General features: G+C 47.3%; 1 pseudogene; it reads right to left on the reverse strand.

The window, feature by feature from the left end:
- Positions 1-213: 213 nt before the first annotated feature.
- LOC116898351 lies at positions 214-806 on the reverse strand (annotated as a pseudogene).
- Between the last annotated feature and the right edge of the window lie 10148 nt (positions 807-10954).

The following is a 10954-nucleotide window of genomic DNA, read 5'->3' on the forward strand; positions in this document are numbered from 1 at the left end:
CCAGTTTCGTCACATTCCCACACCGTGGTGCTCATAATATTTGATTCCTTTGATTTAAAACTTGCAATTCTTAATTGTGTTTCCTTCTGGTAAATAAATATTAATTTTGAGCCTTTTCTTTTTCTTTCTTTCTTTTTTTTTTCTTTTTTTTTTTTTTTTACTATTAATTGCTCTTTATTTAGTAATTTTTCTTACAACTGAAACTCTGGGAATTCAAAATTCAACTTTGTGCTCCACGCCATTCTGCTGTGCTTTGTCTAAATGAACTTTTACGAGCCGCCTCCCGTCCAGTTTCACACGGATTCCCACAATTTCACGTGGGAAGACCAAGTCCTCAAGGATGGCGTCGTGCACTGCTGTCAGGGTGTGGCTTCTGGGGCGTTTTTTGCTTATTTTCCGTATGGCTTTTCCGGGTCGGCTTGGGCAGAATCCTCCTCTGAGCAATGAAGACTGCGTGCTTCCCACTGGACTTTTTCTCCAATTCACGAACTAGCTGGACTTGAATTTTCTGGAAAGATTTAAGCTGAGGAACTGGTACAAAAATTAAGATAGCTATCCGACCACCACCGACTTTGATTTCCTTGGCTGTGGTGATGCTGAGTCTCATAGCTGCTCCTTGAGATCTGAATATATCTCCAGCTCGAGCAGCGCCTGAGAGATGCCAGGCTCGGACTTGTCCGGCTTCTCACCATTGGACTTCACAATCTTGGTGCTTGAGCTGAGGGGAGGAAGCATGGGCTGCCAGACTGGGGCCATCTACTGGCAGGCGCAGGGCAGATAATCCGCTGCATCCCAACCCGGGACTCAGGGTCTGCCGCCTCGTATTCTGTATTTTTTTAAAAAATTAAAATGCATATGGGAGTTTTGCCCATGTGTGTATATATGAACCAAAAGTGTAGTGCCCACACAGACCAGAAGAGGGCACTGGAGCCTTTAGAACTGGAGTTAGAAATGGTTGTAAGCCACTATGTTGGTGCTGGGAATCAAACCTGGGTCTACAGCCCCTCTCCATGCCGGGACTGTGTCTGGCTTGAACTTCTACAGTTCTTATGCATGCTGACCTAACTGCTGAGAGTTCATAAACACACTCCCTGCTGTACCCAGAGGATGCCGCTTCCTTGTGGCCATCCTAGCATCCCCGGCCTCTCCTTTCCATGCCCCTTTTATGCAATGGTCCCGAGTCTTTGGAGGAGAGGACTACGATACAGTTGTCCCATTTGAGGCCGAGCATTCTACAGTCAGTCTGTCTCTTCACTTTGGTCAGTTCTGAGTCTCAGTGTCAATCGCTATTGGGTTTCAGACCATTCCACCAGGCTCCTCCCAGGAACCTAGCAACAGCTTACGTCATCACCCGGCGCCATGTACCTGGCTCGCACCCCAGCTACTCTCCCCACTCCTGTTCTCTCTCTTGTCCCCCTTTATTTACTCTTTCTCTGTCCCGTCTTGTTCCTGGCCAGCCTCTTCTTCTTGTCCTCTCTTTCTGTTCCTTCCTGTTCCCCCTTTCTCTGTCTCTACCACTTTCAAGTTCCCCCATACCCCTCCCCTTCCCAATAAACTTTCTTTATACTAAGTCTGTCATGTGGTGTGGTTGTCCAGGGGCACACCTAGGCATGGGCCCGCTCAATCGTCATCTGCAAACAGAAGCTTCTCTGCTGAGGCCGGAGGGATGCACTGATGTATGGGGGTAATGCTAACTCACTAGGAGTTACTTTAATTCCATGTCCATTTAGCAGCATAATAGGAGCAGGTTTTCTTCTCTGGGCTAAGATCTGTCTGGCCACAAGTGCTTTGCCATAAAATCATCCTGGGTATAGGGTTCATCTTATGGAATGGGCCTTAAGTTCAATCAGAAGGTAGCTGGTAACTCCTATGGTGTTTGTTGCACCAGTGGGCATATGTTTCTGGGTAGGTTATTACTATTGTAGCTTGTAGGTGTCACATGATCATGTAAGGCTCCTGACTGTTTTTCTCCTCCTGCGGTTTGCATAGTAGCTTCCAGCACTTTGAAAGCTAGATAGGCGTGCTGGCAGGGTGTGCGTCAACTTGACACAAGCTGGAGTTTTCACAGAGAAAGGAGCCTAAGTTGAGGAATTGCTTCCATGAGATCCAGCTGTAAGGCATTTTCTCAACTAGTGATCAGTGGGGAAGAGCCATGGTGGGTGGTGCCATTTCTGGGCTGGTGGTTCTAGGTTCTATAAGAAAGCAGTCTGAGCAAGCCACGAGGAGCAAGCCAGTAAGCAGCATCCCTCATAGTCTCTGCATCAGCTTTTGACTCCCTTCTCCTGCCCTGTGTGACTTCCTGTCCTGACTTCCTCCAGTGATGGACTATGATGTGGCAGTGTATGTCAGATAAACCCTTTCCTCCTGAACTTGCTGCTTGGTCACACAAACCCTAAGTAAGACAGTAGGGATGGGGAATTTCAGTCCTACACCAGCTGGGTTTCTTCGTGTTCTACAAGCCAAGCAGGTGGTGTTTTCAGCAACAGGGTTTTCTCAAGTTCTGGACAGTAACTAACAGCACTGACATTTTTCTGTAGTGTTTGGAGGTCTGTGGGATCTCACTGGCTAACAGCTCTCAGCGGGCAGCTTACTCCTGGCTCAGGGCTTGTCATCTGTTAGCCTGCGGTATCTTCCAGCCTGGGCACTGTTGTTCTAAGATAACCCAATTTAATTCTTTTTATATGCATTTATATGTATATTTTAAGGAACTTCCATGATAGTGGGTTTTCATATACCTTTGTCTAAAGTGTGTGTGTGTGTGTGTGTGTGTGTGTGTGTGTGTGTGTGTGTAGAAGAGGCCAAAAGAAGTCACCAGATTCCCTGGATCTAGAGTTACAGGAAGTTAGGAGCTGCCTGACATTGGTACTGGGAACCCAACTCAGGTCCTCTAAAGAGCATTAAGTGCTTTTAACCACTGAGCCATTTCTCCAGCTCCCACGAAAATATTTTTAAGTCATTGAAGTCGTTTCAGCTTTAGTTAAGCAGCGTGTGATGCTGGTCACAGGATGTGTCCGTGGAGCCACCCAGATACCATCACATAGTGTAGATGTTTCTCTGCTGGGGTTTTTAAGATGAGTCCTATTTTTCTAGGGGTGGCTTGAATCACTGTAGTGGCCATGGATGTGGTGATGGTGGTTAGAACCGAGACATTTCTGAGACGGCCAGGCAGGATTTCCTGACAGAATGTGGAGCATGAAAGAAAGGGGAAGTCAGGGTTAGCACATGCTTCTAAGTAAAGGAAAGGGACCAGCCCTCTGTGTCGAGAAACAACTGAGCAACGAGACAGTTTGGCGAGGCTTCAGATCAGCATCCGCTTTTCTCTTTTGTTGTGTTTGGACCATGGAATCCTCCTACCTTAGACCGTGATTATGGTGTCACAGGTACTATTGTGTCTGCCTAGTGTTCTTTATTTTGTAATGAAAGACTTTTGTTTTGAAACTTTTTTTTTTAAGAAAAGAAATCTGAAGTCTGTGCTTGTGGAATCTTCTAGATAATACTGCAGCTTTGAACTGCGTGTTTTATCACTGCCAATCACTATTGTGGGACCTCGTTGGCTAACAACTCCAAAAGGACAGCTTACTCCTGGCTCAGGGATTGTCATGTGTTAGCCTGTGGTATCTGTGAGCACTTCTCGGGTTTTGGGCGTAGAGGGCTGAAGCTTTTCAACAGGCTTACACCAGTCATAGGCAGCAGTGTCTGAGTTGAACTGGGTTAGATCTTAGGATCCTTATTCCGTCAAGATGTGTGGGCCTAATTGCAATACTGTACACACCATCTGCTGCCTCAAAAAAAAAAAAAAATGCTTGCCAAGACCTTTGAGCTATCCATTTATACACTCCAGAGTGGTTAAAGGCAGTCTATTATGCTTTGGGTCATTTTCCATGTTTGCTCTTTAAATTCTATACATAGGGGTGGGGAGGGGGATAGACTTCCCTGCATTGAGGAGGAAGTGTAACCAGACACTGTATGCTTAGTCAAAAGCAAACATTTCAACATAAAAAATCCCCCCTGCGTTTGAGGAAGTGGGTCCACAGGCCAGCAGGCCAGCAAAGAGTCAGACCGCTATACATATGTTCATAACAGATCACTTATGATGGAAGGACTAACACTAGCAATATGCCAATATTGTAACTGGTCCAGGCCCGCATTAATGAGAGGATGCTTGCAGGTGTTTGGTGTAAGGCCCTCGGCCCATGAGCAGGCCTGGGAGGTGGATGATTGGAGGCTTAGTCTTTCCTCATCTTGGGTTTCTGAGGTGACAGATGACTTTGGGCAGTGTATTTATCCCCGATGATCACCAGCATAGAGATATGAATGGCCGGGCTGTGACTCCCTGGTAGTGAGCTTGCTTAGTATGTGTGGACCTCGGGGCTCAATCCTCAGTAAAGCAAAACAAATCAAACCGAAAAGAGTACAGGATGCAGGAAGAGGGCACCGCCCATAGCTGCGGTGGGAAGACTGGGGTATGACCAGTTGGACTTTTAGAGATGGGCAAGGCAAAGACTTCATTTTGTCCCCTTTGATTTTCAAAAAACAAACAAAACAACAGAAACACCCCTACCCAAACTCACTGTTTTTCATTCTATTGTGATTTTAATAAGAAGCACACTCTTCTTGACTCAGGTAAATATATACAGAATTCATTATGATGAATTCTTCCAATTTCTAAACCAGTTTTTGGGTTTTTTTTTTTTTGTTTTGTTTTGTTTTGTTTTTTGTTTTTTTTTTTCGATCCTGGCCCTAACCTAATCCCCACTCCAATCTTGGCGCCACCCTCTGACAACTGGGCTGGGGGCTCCCATTGATGCATTAAAGACAGGGCTGCAGATATCTTGACTTTCCGGTAGGGTCCAGGGTGTGGGGTCTCTAGATCATGTGCTCATTTCCTCCCTTCCTTTTTTCTTTCTTTCACAACTGTGAAAAAGAAGTGTGGGGCCGCTCTCAGACCCTGTATGATAGAGGTCAGGGCATTCCATTGGACTCTTATTCTGTCTGCCCCTTGCTCTCTGGGCTCTCTAAAGTGCTGCCCACCTCCTGGCACTACAGTGTCTCAGGGCAATCTCACTCTGATGGCAGTGCCCATATACCTGAGGTCAGAGGGAAGATGAACCTTCCAGAATGCACACTCTGGATCCCCTGCAAATCTTCCTTCCTGGATCCCCTGGAGGGCTGGGGGCTGGGGACCATTCTTATTCAATTCAGGTGACGTTTCATTTCCTCAAGGTGGGCCTCCCTCACCCCATGTGCCTACCTGCTCGATGCCAGTGGGATCTATCCCAACCTTTTCCAGACAAGTCACTAGTCCTCAGCATGAAGGACAGGACAGCTGGCTTCCTTCGATCTGCAGGGACCTTACTTACTTGTGCATGACTCAGATGATTTGCTAACATTCAATATTAACCCAAATAAGGAAGACAGTGGCAATTTGTGGTAAGACCTAGGGAGAATAGTTCAAGATGGAGAAGCTCGGGTCAGCAGTGCTAGCCTGCATGCAGAAGGTCCTAGCTTTGACCCACTCTCCTGTGTACCTGGGGATACTGCTCAGTGTTTGAGTGCTAGTGGCTCGCCTAATAACAAACAATAGTATTCATGGCTACCATGTGACATTCCAGTAGTATGTACAAAGCACAAGGACCCAGGCAGGCCTACTGCCCAAACCATGGCTAGGGACATTTATTATTGCCTTGTGTCGGTATTTGACAGTGTGCCAAATACCAGCTGTCTGAAATTCTCACTGATCTTTCCAACCACAGTTACCGCCCTACTGTGCAAGGCAGAACATCCAACGTGGCTCTTTGCCTCTCCTGTGCACCTGAACCTACACCCACACTCCCTTCAGCCCCTCCTCCATGATCTTCTCAGACCAGCTGTTCCCCTTCCCACTGCACGCAGACCTGAGAAAGTTCCTTCTCTGGCTGCACCGGGCACACATCAAGGAGAGGTGTGTCTCAGTCTTACCTTACTTGAGGGATGCTCTTCTGGACACTGTGAGTTGGCTTCACATTGACGGCACCGTTTGGAGGTGAGAGGCTGCTTGCGACGGTGCCTTCACGGACTGAGCAGCACTGTTTTGAACACTGCCAGTCAATGGGACACAGTGATGTTGATTCGATAGAGTCGTCTCTACTTACATGCAGCCGGATTATGTTGACTACTGTACAACCAGGCATTTGCCGTGGCTTGATTTGGGGGATGGGGAGTGGGGTGAGACAGGGTTTCTCTGTGTAGCCCTGGCTGTCCTGGAACTCTCTCTGTAGACCAGGATGGCCTTGAACTCATAGAGATCTGCCTGCCTCTGCCTCCCAAGGGCTGAGAGCACCACCACCTAGCCCTAGTTTGATTTTTTTTTTTTTTGGTTATTGATCAAAAACTTATTTTAAGACAGGTGTGGTGCTAGATATGAAGGAGAGAAGGACTTAGCTCTGCCCTTCTTTCTCAGTACTTGTACAACTCTCAGAGCGTGTGTTCACAAAGCTCACTGTGAGTTTACATAGTCATAAATTGAATAAAAGTTGATAACAGAGAATGCCTACGTGCATATACACTAGTAGTAATTCTCTGGCTTAACTTTTGCCATTTGTTACTGGCTTGGAGGGTCATGGAAAAAGTTTAAGACTGTAACTAAGCCGTTCTTGAAGTCTTCTCTCTTGTTTTTGCACCTGGGTCCTGGGATGTCTGTCTTCTTTACGACCTCCCGTTGATGGTTTCTGTAACCCCTTGGAATGTGCCCTAAGTCCTAGAAGTCTGCTGTTATTTCAGAAGCAATTAAGCAAGGTCCTGTTATGAAAAGGGACTCGAATGTCTCTGTGGTTGTTACCGTTTGGAAAGGATGGTGACCCTCGCATGCTGGCTGTCTCTGCAGAATAAACGCTCTTTGCCTTTGCATGCTATCTGAGTCTGGGGTCTTCCTTCCGTGATTTTCGGACCCTTACAATACATTATACATTATTTACCAACAATGGGAGACACCAAAGAAGCTTTATTCTTTAAAGGGGCCCCAGGTTTTTCAAGTCTAAGGAATGCCATCAAACACTTGGTGACAGGAAAGGGTCTGATGTTTCCCAGCTCCAGGGCGTGTTCTGTGTTTCCTAACCCCAACTTCACTTCAGAATCAACCAGGAAGCTTTGTAAAAACACCCCATCCTAACTGGAGAGGTGGCTCAGAGGTTCAGAGCATTGCTGCTCTTCCAGAGGATCCGGGTTCAATTTCCAGCACAAACATGGGGCCTCAAAAACCGTCTGCATTTCTAGCTCAGAGGGGCTCACGGCCTCCTAAGGCTCCTGCTTGCAACATGGTGCACCTAACCTCATGCAGGCACATTCAGATACACACAAAAATAGTAAGTTAAAAAACCTTAAGCGGGTATTATCAAGCTATGTTATATACATGCATGAAGATATCACAAGGGCCTGGGGATGCAGCCTAATGGGCGAGTGCTTGCCTAGCATGTACCAAGTGCTTACCTTGACTTGCAGCATCTCTTAAACTGGGTGTGATGGCACATGCTTGTGATCCCAACACGAGGTTATAGGCAGCAGGACCACAAGTTCAAGGTCATTCTCAGCTAAAGGAACCCTGGTCTAAACAAGCAAGCAACAGCAAAGAAAACCTGACACAATGAAACCCAGTATTTTATATTATTGCTATGCGCTACGACACCCAACCTCGGGGGCGGGAGCATGCAAACCATGGCAAAGGCAGCTAGAGCAGCCACACTGACATCAGAACCAAACCCAGGACAAAGACTGTGCCTCGTCACCCCGGGTGAGATGTTTCATACATTATGTAGGGCAAGTTTACATTAGAAGGTGACTTGTTTGAAGCGGCAGGCTTGACTCTGGAATTTATGCCTGTGTTTCTGTGGCAGAGTTCTGTTTCTGAAGAGGGGATGGTACTTTTATAGAAAAATCACAACTGTCTGTGGAGGGGAACCCTACTGAATGAGGACAGCTCACCAGTGTCCAGGCTGAACTTCTGTGAAATCCAAATGTGATTCAACTGAATGGTGTCCACTATTTCTTATTTCGGACAACGGTGCATTCTACCTTCCATCATGACACCCACTTAAGAATCTTTTCCTTAAGCAAGGCCTGGTGTCTCATGCCTTTAACCCCCAGCACCCAGACCTCTATCTAGACCACTGGTATGGTATAGTCAATTCATGGCCAGCTGAGGCTACACAGTGAGACCTTATCTCACTAAAAAAAACCACCACCACCACCACCACCAAAAACACAGCCAACAATAACACCCCCCCATTTTATATAGCAGCCAAGTTGCTTAGTTCAAACAGGGTGACTTGTCTCCCTCTAGTGGTGAATGCTGTCAATGCACGGACCAAGTGCTGGGCTTAAACGTGTGTGCCACCACCGCCTAGCATGTCTCAAAAGTAATGGACTGAAATGTTCCTTCCTGGAATGTAGGAAGCCAAGAAAACCCAGAGCTCAAGAAGTTACAGGATCCCCAGAACCCTCACTGGGGCTGCAAAAGCAGTGAACGCAGGCTGAGGAAGATGAGACTCCCCAGTAGAACTGCGTACACGATGGTCACAGGGCTATGAAGTCCACCTCTGAGCTCCTGTGAACACCTGAATGAATTCACTGGCTCAGCACGCTAGACTTACAGCAGTGGTTCTCAACCTTTCAAATGCTGTGACCGTTTAATACAGTTCCTCGTGTTGTGCTGACCCCCAGCCTAAATTATTTTCGCTGCTACTTAACTATAATTTTGTTTGTTATGACTCATAATGTAAACATCTGGCATTCAGGATCTCTATTTGATCCCTGTGAAAGCGTCACTTGACTCCCAAAGGGCTCACGACCCACAGGTTGAGAACGCTGATTTAGATGCCACCTTCTCTTTGGTCTGTTATTGGTGCCTGACCTTGGACAGTGTTGTTTCTTCACCTTGGAAGAGTCAGGCCACAGCCAGAATCTGCTCACTTGGAGCTGAGGCAGGAGCATCTAAAACAAACAAACAAACAAACAAACAAACAAAAAAACTTTGGATGCACTGGAATGAGACACAGCAACACTTGCAAGGGACAGCAGTATGGATCCAGAAAGCCAGAGTGCAATGGTCCTCTCTCAGGAACAGGGTGTAGGCAGCGCCCCTGGATTGCACACGGATTTCAGTTTAAGGAAGCAGCACCTGAGATCCAGAGCCTTGGTTTCGGTGTTAAGTTTGTCACTTTATGACAGTGAGGCCCCAGACAAAAGTACAAAAGGGTTCAGATACAAATGCGATACACAGGGGTGGGGAAAACAACAGACGTGAGGCAGAAATAGAAACAGTCATTTCATTCCACAGCCAGCCAGAGCGCTCATCTGCTTCAACTTCAGATCTCATTCATCTGGCAGGTGCTGGGCACCGTCTGGGCAAGCACTGCATTGTGTCATACGGGCTGGGGGCACAGGGAGGAACTTAGCCCCAGCTCAAAGAGCTTCTGCAATAGAGGGAAACAAACACCAGAGGACCAATGCACACAGGGACACAAGGCTTCAGGGGGGTGGGGGAGGCTTCTTTAGCACATCGCCCCAGGTCCCAAGAGACTGTCTAAAGCATCATAGCCTGTAGGGTCTGTATTTTATATAGTACCTATACACATACACATACTTATACGATGGGCTCTTGCTATGTTGCTTAGGTTGGTCCCACATTCCTAGGCAGCTGGGGGAACAAGGCAGGCACAATTGTGCCTGACCTAGTTTTATTTATTTTTTTTTTTTAAGATTTATTAAGTACACTGTCGCTGTCTTCAGACACACCAGAAAAGGGCATCAGATCTCATTACAGATGGTTGTGAGCCATCACGTGGTTGCTGGGATTTGAACTCAGGACCTCTGGAAGAGCAATCAGTGCTATTAACCGCTGAGCCATCTCTCCAGCTCCTGACCTAGTTTTAAATGACAATTCCCACAGGTTTCAGATTTCTGCCCAAGCTTTAAGTGATCCTTGTCTAGAACAGCATTTCTAATTGTAGGCTTTTCCGTAACGGTGCCTTTTGACAAGTCTAGTGGAGTGCAGCCAGCTCCCGGATAGGTGTTCATGGGCCCATTACTATTTCATGTGTATGTGAAAGCACCTCACTCTTGTCTTTTACACGGATCTTAGACGGCTCAGCTTCCCCAAGAACTATCAGTGAACAAGGATTAGGCGGTTGGTGCCCTCAAGTGCACGGTGTTTCTTTTTTTAAAAAAGGTTTTGCTTCTCTGTGTACAAGTGTCTTGCTTACACATATGTGCACCCTGGTGTCTGAAGCAACCAGAAGTCAGTGCGGTATCCTCTGTGGCTAAAGTTCCAGCCAGTTGTGAAGTATCCAGTGGGTGCTGGGGACTGAACTCAGCTCCTGCAGAAGAGCAGCATGTGCTCTTACCCACTGAGCCAGTTCTTCAGGCCCACGTGCATGGTATTCCTTAAGAACATGTGTCTGTTCAGGAAAACCTTGTCACACAGGCAGGCAGTGCCCTGTGGGAAGCTTCACGGGGCTGTCATGAAGCATGCAGTGGAACTGCCTTTGCTTGCCTAGAAGGCCAGGCTCAGGTGAAGCCGCCTCCTCACCTGCCACTGCCTTAGCCTGAAGACCTGTGCTCGCACTTGTGAGGGAAGACACAACGCCAAGTAACAACTTAGTGTTAACACCCGGGCCTTCCCTTCACCTCCACCTCCCCCATCCTGACAGGTCTTGTTTCTTTGCAGGCTGTCCTGGCAGAAGGTACTTTTCCTGTGGTGAGCACAGGATGGGCAGTCCTGGGGAGAATCCTTAAAATGGCTCAGGGGAGCGAGCCATGGCTAGGATCCATCAGTCCTATCTCTTCCTTTCTGGCCTGAGACTGAGAGTCTGCCCTGCAGCCCCCAGGATTGCTAGGTATCCTGCCCACAAAACAGACTCACAGAGCATCAATTTAAGGTTACTTAGAGGCACCGGCAGGCAGCACTATCCCTTCCCCTAGT

Source organism: Rattus rattus, chromosome 4, assembly GCF_011064425.1.
Source record: "Rattus rattus isolate New Zealand chromosome 4, Rrattus_CSIRO_v1, whole genome shotgun sequence".
Lineage (NCBI taxonomy): Eukaryota > Metazoa > Chordata > Mammalia > Rodentia > Muridae > Rattus > Rattus rattus.